Here is a 10,301-nt window from a genome sequence, read left to right as displayed (position 1 = left end):
GGAATGCCAGGAAAAAAGTAGTATGTGGTATCTTATTGAAGACTGTATAATAATTCAGTCTCCTTTTGCATAAGGGTTAAGGTGGGTGATTTGCCTCATCCTTCTGTGAGGAATTTAAAGCATTCCTATGCTACACACAAGCATCTACCTTAAACTAAGAAATGGAAACAACCCAAACAGCAGCAAAAAAATCAGCTCTGTAAACTTGATGTCCGTGTGATTTGCCAGCTGGTGGATCACTCAGCCCATCACACGGACAAGCTGACAGCAGTGGGAGGCTGACCTTCTCCAGGCTGAGCAGTGCTAGGGATTTGGGGCTCCTTTGCCAGGAGTTGGACAAATGTTGACGTGTAGCAGGGGAATGACAAGGTTTGGGTATCCTGGCTTCATCCCAGATTTTGGAGGGGTTATACTGAAGCAGGCATAGACTTTTTTGTCCCAGTCCTTGTCCTACACTTGTTTTCCCTGACAAGTCCTAGATACCTTTTGTGGCCACCGTCTTGGGCTGCCCAACTGCATTGGATCATCTTAGACATCAAATTGAAAAATTAACAACTGCTGATACCCCCACCCTGCAGAAATGGCCCAACTGTTGTGCTTTTTTGTGAGAGGTGTTGGGCAGCTTACGTGTTGCAGCTCTGTCTGCCATACCCTGTAGCTGTGTTTTTACTGGCAGCAATGGCCTGAGGCCGCAAGGCAGAAACTGTAGGAAAATTTAAAATCTCTTATTGTGACAACTGATAGAGCTGGAAGAAAAAAACGTGGCAAGCATTAAGACCTGAAGATGGACTTATGTGCCTGAGAGCTCATTTATTTGGATATCAGCTATGCCACTGAGGGCTACTACATCACCATACAAACCTCTCCGGTCTTGAGCATGTCAAGGGAGTACATTGGACAACATGGTGCTGTGGTCCCATGGATTACGAGGGAGCTTGGAAGAGTGTAAAGGGAATCTTGGGAAGATTATGTCTTAGGAAGTATGGGGCTTGGAGGTGGGGGTCTACTCTAATATGATGATGATACCTGAAGGTGCCTCATCTTTCCGTACAAAAGATGAGGTTGGGCCATGTCGTGTTTCAGCTGCCCAGGGCCAGCCAGGAGCTCTAGGTAGTCTGCACTGTATGAAAGCCTCCCACTTTTTGAGGTTTAGGCATTCCTTCAGGCCTGAAGCACTGAGGGACAAGAAATTAGTTGTATCAACCCCTCTCCCTTCCTCCCCGCTGCCTCGTGCACCCCCTCGGCTCTCTCCCTGCCCAGAGGTATGTCACACCAGCTAGCCCCGACTGCAAAGCTCCCCTGGCGGTCCCTGTCGCACTGTTTCAGGTGATTAGCCAAAAAACACTGGAAGAAAAAGACACTGTTTTCTTCTCCCTGCTGACACTCTCACCACAGACCACTGGGAATGTCAAAATACAGAGTAGGTGACCATGCCCTACCAAAAGTCAGGGGAGGGGAAAACTTGTATATTGAAATGACAACAAAGAGCTACATAATAAATAGTGGGGAATTAACAGGGTTCGGGGATTTCCCCCCTCCCCACCCTACCACCAAGTGTGCAACACCAGGGATCTTTCTCTGCAGGATGCTGGCTTTTGCATCTGTCACTTGCTACCCTTTTCTTCAGATGTGGCAATCAACAGGGGAAAAAAAAACCCTGCTTTTCCCCAGCCTTCCCTGTAAGCAAACCTAAGTCATGCTCTGGCTCCCAGATTTCCTCTGTACTTCAGGAACAAATGCAGGGCTTCTGTCCATCATCTAAGAATTGCTATGCATGGTATAACTACCTGCTAGAAGAAGAGGCTGTCAGCCTCTGCTGCGGGATAACTCTGCTCTGGTGATTAAAATTCAGGAATAGAGTTGAGTCTCTTAACAGCACTCCTGTGAAGCGTACGTCCTTCTGGGGAGAACCTGGAGTGCTTTGTTCTTCATTCCAGCAACTTGTCTCCAAAAACTCCTACATCCTTATTTTGCAGGACGTAATCTAGGATGGTGTAAAATGCCAGGTATTGCCACAGCATGCGAGAAATGCTGTGGTTCTCCAAACAAAATGGACTGTGCAGTGGACAGAGACCAAGGTATAGGTTTCCACATGGACACAGCTGACATGGTGCACATATATGACAAGAAGGTATACAGAGGGGCTTCTGTCTGATCATAGCTAGCCTTTGTTCTACCTCTTAAAGGAAAACCTGAAAGAATGATGCAACCTCCAGTAAAACATGTCCCGTTCCTTCTTGCTGTCCCTCTTAGGGATGATGATGCAACACCTGAGGCTGTTGACACATTTAACTGATCTCACAGCTGACGAATGAGGAGGCAGACAAGCAAAGGTGAGCCTGAACTGAGTAACGGGCATAAGGGCCTTGATGCCTTTGTGTAACTTCTTATGATCAAATATTATTACATCAGCAGAAGAGAAGACCAAAAGAGATTACATTCCTCTGGGACTCCCTAATTTTAGATTACAAAGTGATTTAGTCAGATGAGAGATGCTTAAAATGAATCGGATTGTCTTCCCATGCACGCTCTGGAATTCCTTGCTTCAATCACAAAAACCACTAATAGAGCTGTGGCAGAGAGAGCTGAAATTCTCATTTCGGTCAATTTCTGCCCTCACTTATACCGGTGCAGACACGTTCCTGCCTGGTGGTCTGGCTCAGCTGCAGCCAAGGACACTAGGTCGCTCCTGGAGTATCTTTACTGATGCTGCTGATGCTTGCACTGCAGAGCACCCTGCCCAATTACAGATGGAAAAATCCATATTTTAATTTTTTTTAACTGAACACATTGCATTCAGTGGTTGAGGCACTGTAATTATAACAATTTGTCACTGTCTGTAGTGTTGCTGCTTTGTAAAATAAACAATAGTCTTACAATCTTTCAAAACGTGGTGGCCTTAATCGGCTTTTTCCTGATTATAACTATCATCCTCAGTAGGTATTCAGCTAATGGTCCCTCGTTCATTGTGAAGCTTGAAATAGTAATATTTGGAATATAACGCAATTAATTTCAAGGTGTCTCATTAAATCTATTGAAACTCTTATTTTAGCTCAACCAATGTTATTAATGGTACTTTTGAGGGAACGTGGGTTTCTTTGACATTGTACTCCGAGACTTATTGATTAACAATAATAAAATCTGGCCTGACTGGTCTATCTGGAATTTCAAGTAAAAAGCTGCTGGTGCAGCATCAGCAGCTAATTGACTGAATAACTCTTCCCCTATCGGAGATCATAAAGATAAAAGAAAAGAGATCAGGGCCTAATTGTTTTCTAATGGAGACAGTTGATACACAAGCTACTGTTGCATTAACCGAGCAGTACAGAGTGCTGTTTTCGGAGGTGAGGTAGGAGCCAAGCTGAGCGTGCCCACGTCAGAAGTGACCCACACGGAGCAGCTCTGCAGCACATTACCAGGCCCCTTGCAGAACGCCTTCAGGAGTGGATTATTGCTCCTCTGAGAAGAAAACCCCAGTGCTGTTAGCAGGGCAGGGCAAAGCCAACACCTGCTCTTTGTGCTGCCATGGCAGCTTGAAGTACAACCATGCGCAGTCTGTGGGATGGCGTGTCTGCGGCTGTTCTACCTTGGTACTATTGGTGAACAAGAAGTGAATTGAATCCTAAAGCACCAACTTATATTCAAAAGCCAAATCCCATAAATCAAATAAGTGTCCACAAAAGAAGCAGGGAGGAAATGGCAAAAGTATCAAATAGATTCCAGGATACGGTCACCCAAATATTAATAGAAACCAAGAATTTCTAGGCCAGGTACCTTAATGATCTCCAAAGCAAGCCCTTGGAGTCCCACTAGTGTGCACGTGAACCACAAGGGCTCTGTCATTACAAAAACTCTCACCTGAAACTGATGGTGCACCCACACGCTCCAGCATCCTCTCCCCAGGGGTGACCGTGTGGAAGGATGTGCGAGAGCCCCATTCAATAACCCTTCCTATCTCAGTCCCACCCTAATCTCTAATAACTGCAGACTGGCTTAAGGCCTGAAGCATAACATTTAATCTCTCTTCTTAAATTTGCATAATTATTTGTAACTTTATTCTCAGTAGCCACATAATTCGTCCAGTCTCTCTCTGAATTCTGCCGTGCTCACCGGTGCCCTGGGGCGCAGAGCCCCTTGCTCTTTGTGAAGTGCTCGTCCTCTCTCACAGTTTTGAAGCCATCACCTGTCAGAGCCACCAGTTGTCCCCTTGCTGTTGTGTTGCTAGTTAGGGAGAAGAGAATTTCTGCACCTTCAGTCGTTCATAATTTATTATACTTTTCCATCTCCCATTTCTAGCTCCTCCTTAGAGTGAGAAACTCAGGGGGTTTTATCACTTTAACCTGAGCCTGCCCCTGTTAGTCCCTTCTGAAAAACTTTTGGTTATTCAACAGCCATTTGTTTAGGATAAGCAGCACCGAGCTTGCTGTTCTAAAAGGCCAGCCCATTCGTTTATTCACCTTACAACATTATGACATTTTTTTATGTTTATCTTAGTCTTGCTCCTTATAAATCCTTCTTGTTGCCTTTTGGCTGAAGTTGGAGATTGAGCATAAATCTTCACTGAGCTGTCTAGGTTTGAAAAATGTGTCTATTTTCCCTAATTTATCTATAAGCTAAGGAGTAAAAAAAAAAATCCAGGGAGGGGAAAAAAAAAACAGAATTTACTTCTCCCCTGCCCGCTTGGCATTCTTCACCGCTCCGTGAAAGGTTTTAGGGACTCCACTTACAAATGTGCAGTCTTGATTTAACTGTGGTGTATGCTTGGGGTAATTAGGAGCAGAAGTAGATCTTTAGAAGACCTACAGGTTTTTATTTGAAATAAAATGTGTTTCAATGTGAAAGGCCAAGATAATCTCAGAAATGCAAAGCTTGTTTTTTCTTCTCATAACGTTTCTTCAGACTTTTATTTCTGTAACTTGGCAATACTGCAGTAAATAAGGAAGTCTCAGAGTTCGAGTCAAACTATGGCCAAACATATGACATAAGATGCAAAACTGTGGGAACATTTACCATCATTATTAACCTTTAGTCTCATTAAGATCTAGTGGATAATTATAGTTCCAGGCTCTTGCATATAGACTGATGCATTTGTATAGTGGGACTTAATGATTATAACTTTGTCTGTGCTGATATAAACACTTACAGCTTATTAACCATCCCTGGATGCTGTTTTAGTGTCAACAAGTTTAACATTTATTAACCACGAGATGAAGCAGGAACGTGAAAGCAATACTGCTTCTCCGTAGCTTCTCAGTTTACCGTGCAGCACTCACAGGCTAAAATCCACCTGAGAAAAGAGGAAGGCTCATGCAGTATTCAGATCTAGCGCAGGTGAGAAATTACACGCATGACAGGCTTGGTAGCCTGCCTGAGTTTTGCACAGCAGGGCTTGGTTCGCAAGAGCCATGCCTGATGTGGGATTTAATAAGGCAAGCAAAAGGAAGGGGTGATGGAGTCCTCACCTAAAACAGATTAGGATGCCGAGCTCATACTGGTCTGCAGACCAGCACAAAGCAGAGCATTGACCAGAGCCAGCAGAAACTCTTGTTTTGTTGGTGGTTGCCAGGTAGCGTAAGCCTTGTGAAGGGTTTATTATCCAAATAACAAAAAAAGGAGGGTAAGTTTTCACTGACAGAAAGATTACATTGCTGAGGTTCTTCTCTACAAACAATTTTCTTCCTGTTGTTGCTTTTTTCTGTCTTTTCCCAACTACAAATAGAGAATGTCAGAAGTGGGAGAGGAAAAGCAAAGCTCAGCCTCTAAAAAGAACAGAAACTTGATTTCAGAGTGGTTTTAAGAGATTTCAAAACTTTTCTAGCACAGGGAGTTTGTAAGTGAGCAGCGAGCTGCTGCTTCGCCCCAGGACTACATTTATGTGAGTAGAGCTGTGGAGCAGCCTCTTAGCTGTGGGGAAATAATCGCTGTAATGAAGTAATGGGCTGGTATGTGGTCTCGCACCCTAAAGTCTCCCGGGGTAAGGGATGTGGTCAGCATCAGCGTGTGTTGGGCAGCAGCAGGACATGCGTTTGTGCTGCTGGTGCCACCAGTGGTCACAAGGATTGAGCGGGTTCCCCAGTGAGAGGTACAGATCAAAAGAGGTTCCTTGCACAACCTGTTGGCCCGTCTCTGTCCATTAAGGATCGCAGTTATGGCTGCGGCAGTTTAATTGAGCTGCCTGCTCTCAAAATGCAGCCTCCAGCTCTCAGCTGTCTTCACCTTCACATAGCTGAAAGTAAATGTCAGAGAGGATAGGGATGGGTAGGGTGCTTAGACCTTGCAAAAGGCTGGAAAAGTCCAGTTTTCTTTCAGCCTTGTCCACTGGAACACCAATATCCTAAATTGCCGGCTTTTTACGCAAACCACTTGCTTTATTCTGACTACTTCTGCTGGAGTTACTGACCACAGCCGGACTCCTGTACTTCAGAAATGCCCACTTCAGAGCACGGCAGTGCATTGGGCAAGATGGGACCTGACCGCTGTAGGAAGCAGCAGGGCAGAGCAAGACAGGCACAAATGCTGGGACAGTACCAAGGGCTGGGATGGAGAAGTCACTGTCATGCCTGCCCCAGGAATGCAAACAAGGAAGTTATAGCAGGAGAAACAACCAGCAAGCTGAGTAATTATGATGCAAATCAATAATAAAAAAAATACATCACTGCGTTCCTCCACTAGTTACTTTTACTTTTACTCTCCTATCCTTCTTCTCTGGTACACAGGAGTTTCCCATAGAGAATTATTTTTACTACTGCTAACAAGTTTGCTGACAAGGGAGAGCTTAATTTACAAAATAATTGTTACTTGTTGCAGTGTCTCCGTCATCTGTTGTGTAGCATCCCAGCCTGGCCATAGACTGCCGTATAAGCTTCCTGCTTCGACAGGCTTTTACGCTGCCCGCTGGCTACTCCTTCTGCCCCTCAGGAGCAAGTCACAGGCACTTGAATGGCCAAAAGTGCTCCATGTTGAAATGCATGCTCCTGAATGGATTATACCTATCCTTACACGGTCAAAGGGCTTTCGTCTTCTAAGCCCTCAAACCAGCAAACCCGTTTTGACGATAAGGCTTTGGGGGCAAGGCTGCCTCTTGGTGCTTGAGCATACCCAGCACTGTATGGGCACACCTTGCTGAGGGCTTTTGTTCAGTATTGTGAGTTATTCCTGGGAGGAAAAAGGGTTTTTGAGGGATGAGAGAAAGAACGTGGAATTGCTATGCTTTTTTTAAGCCTGCTAGGAATATTTCCTATGCAGGCTGCTTTCCACATTGTGTTTTCTTCCTCTCCTTTGGGACAAACACTGCTTTTCTTTATCAGAAGGAAGGATGTAGTTGCTCACAGACCTGGGGGAGAGGGAGGTTGCCTCTGCTGTCTTTGTTGTACTCATTTGTGGATTTTGTAGCCTGGTTTCTTAAGATAAGCAAAGCTTGTACAGTCATGTCGTCTGTCTGTCTTCCTACACAATTATTCTCGAATTTATTGGCAAATTTCATTCTAATTTGAGAGAAGCACTTGAGATATCAATGATACTAAATTTCTGTAAGTTTTAAGGAAATAAATGATAGATAAGCAGGAAAGATTGTGTTAACAGCTTTACTGGAGGACATTTAATGAACTGATCCTTTACACCAGAGAATCCACGTGGAACAAATAGGTATCTGTAATTCTACCATCTGTGGAGCTACTGTAGAAAACTGGCTTACATGCCAAAGGGCGTACAGAAAGTAAATCTTGTATTGTCGAGATGTGACTAGTGCTAAATTATATGCGCAAGTGGAGCACACAGGGTATGCTTTGGAGACAAGATGATGGTGCAGCCGCTTCAGTGAGCAAGAGAAAACACAGCAGGTTCTGCAGCCCCACTTGCGCACGCTGAGAACCACGAGGCAATAGCCAACCATGCTTCCTGGCTATAGGAAGCCCGCTGAGCAATTTGGGGAATGACTACCATCTAATTTAGCGAAGAGGCCTTGGGGAGGGCTCACCGGCTCTCTGACTTCATTTTCATATTTGAAAGCGGGCTGCTCTGAGCTCTGGTGAGGATGGTGCCAGTGCAGTACCTATGCTACTCCCAGACTCCTCATGTCGCAGATGTTAATCGAGAGCAATGGCATGAAGGGCAAAGGTACTAGCTGCAGAAAAGGACAGTGGGTCAAATTCACTTTTGTCATCTCCTATAAATCTCAGTTCTACCTCCAGGACTAAAACCCAAAACTGCCCGGTGTGCAACTTCCGTGTACAACAGCACAAACCTTAAATTGCTGGCACTGCATTACCCTCCGCTTGAAAACCCACCGGCTGTATTTTTAACTACACTTAGGTTGCATGCTGTCAAGGGAAGTTAGAGACTCCATCTCTTTGAATTCAATTATATTGATGATCCTTTAAATATCAGCGAGGTACTTGCTCTGTGGTGTAGCGGCTTCTGGATTTTTGTGACTTTCCAAGGCATACAGGCAAGGAAGCGCCTGTGCGTTCCTCTATCATGGACTTGTAATCAGATGTTACAGAATTGTTTCTGTAGAAGAACAAACCGTTGTGTGTGCTAATTTGTGGCAGTTTATCTTAGGTATATATATAAAAAAAGAATTTTTATATAAATTCTATAAAAAGAATTTTTCTTTTTTAAAAAAAAAGAATTTTTCTTTTTTAAAAAAAACTTAATTCTTAATTAAGACTGTTCTTAATCTACCAGCTGCCTGTAAATAACAGTTACGATGAAGCTCCTTGCCAGCTGAAAGCAAGTCCCCCACTGAGAAATGAGAGAGGCGGGGCAACATCTGTCACTGTGCATGCAAATGGCAGGTCCCAAGTGACTGGGGGGAAAGGGAGTGGTGTCCTCAGAGGATGCCCCTGGCTGAGGTGAAATATACTGTGGAAATTAATAAAAGAACAGGCACGCCTGCCACAGAGTATATGCCCTGTGGTCTAAGAGGCCTTCTTTGGTAGAGTAAGGTACCTGCCTTACCTACACTGTTGCTCTGTGAATGATATGGCTATTAAAACCACTGGTGTAGCTTAAATCTAAAATTCAAGGCTGCTCAATAGCTTAATGGGTTGGGCCCTTTGCTGCCTTATAAGAGGACTGATACGGATTTCCATTCCCACCCTAGATCGCTGATCTTACCCCCTCAGGGATGTCAGTTCATTACCCTGTAGGTCACTTCAAATGCGCTACTTGACACGAGTGAGGGGAGTGGGGCTTGGCCCGATGGAAAATACTGCAAAGGCAGCACAATGTCTGTCAGAGGTGGAAGCAAATCCTGTTGCTCCTAAATGGTTACTATAGTCAATATAACAAAGGAGTGCTTATATCCTGAAAAGTAATTGCTGTCCAGTGGTTTTTTGCCCAGCCGTGACCAAGCACTTTCTTTCTAGGAGCAGCAGCGCAGGAGGCAGGGGTTGCTTGTCAGACCTCCAGCGGGGAACTGGAAGACTCGCAGAATAAATAGCGTCAAAAAACTAATCAAATTTGATTTTTTCATTGTAACACTTCAGGATCCTAGTTCATTTTTGGCTGTCTTTCCAGCAGCACACAACTAGTAATCAAGCCAGTCAACCTTTGAGAGTTGGGCTGTTTGGATGGAATAATTGAGCTTTACCGGCTGTCTCTTAGGGACTCATTACTGGGCTTACAAAAATGGACAGTACAGCACAGTTGTATTCTCAGTATATTTTACTGAAGTTTCGCATGTCTACAGCCACCGCACCAATTACAGTCTCCATGAGTGGTTTGGGAGTGCTAAAGGGAGAAGGCTTTGCTCAAACACAATTCTTGGCTTCAGCAGTTCTTGACTTTCAGAGGGAAAATGGAGTTAAGGAAGACGGATGGGTGAGGAGAGACTTGTCTGGTGTGCATTACACCCCTGGTATGGACAGTCAGGATCCCTGGATCCTCATGCCAGGCTTGGCACCGTCACAGTGTGGGACCTTCACAAGTCATTGCTCACTGTGCCTCCCCCATCACTCCCCCCGTGAAATGGCCCTGGGGGATGTATGACACAATGTGGTGTAAAGATCAGTCTTTGAATGCAGCTAAATGATCTTTGAATGAGATTTGCGGTCCATGTAACATGGTAATAGTAAGCAGAGCGGTGCAGTGAGGTTTCTTTGATAGTTGCCTGTATGGCCTAATAGAGAAAGCTACCATTAGCATGTGTTTCGCCTTGTGATAATTTATCCATGCTTTTAACCTTACTGTTGAAGTTTCACACCTTTAGTTGCTATCTGAGTTCAGAAAATGGATGTCACCTAAATATTCCCCAGCCCACGGCCACACACTAATTAGCTCAGAAGACATTTCTGGTGAAA

Source organism: Pygoscelis adeliae, unplaced genomic scaffold, assembly GCF_000699105.1.
Source record: "Pygoscelis adeliae isolate BGI_AS28 unplaced genomic scaffold, ASM69910v1 Scaffold186, whole genome shotgun sequence".
NCBI lineage: Eukaryota > Metazoa > Chordata > Aves > Sphenisciformes > Spheniscidae > Pygoscelis > Pygoscelis adeliae.
The sequence above is the reverse complement of the archived record's forward strand: the minus strand, read 5'-3'. Positions refer to the sequence as shown.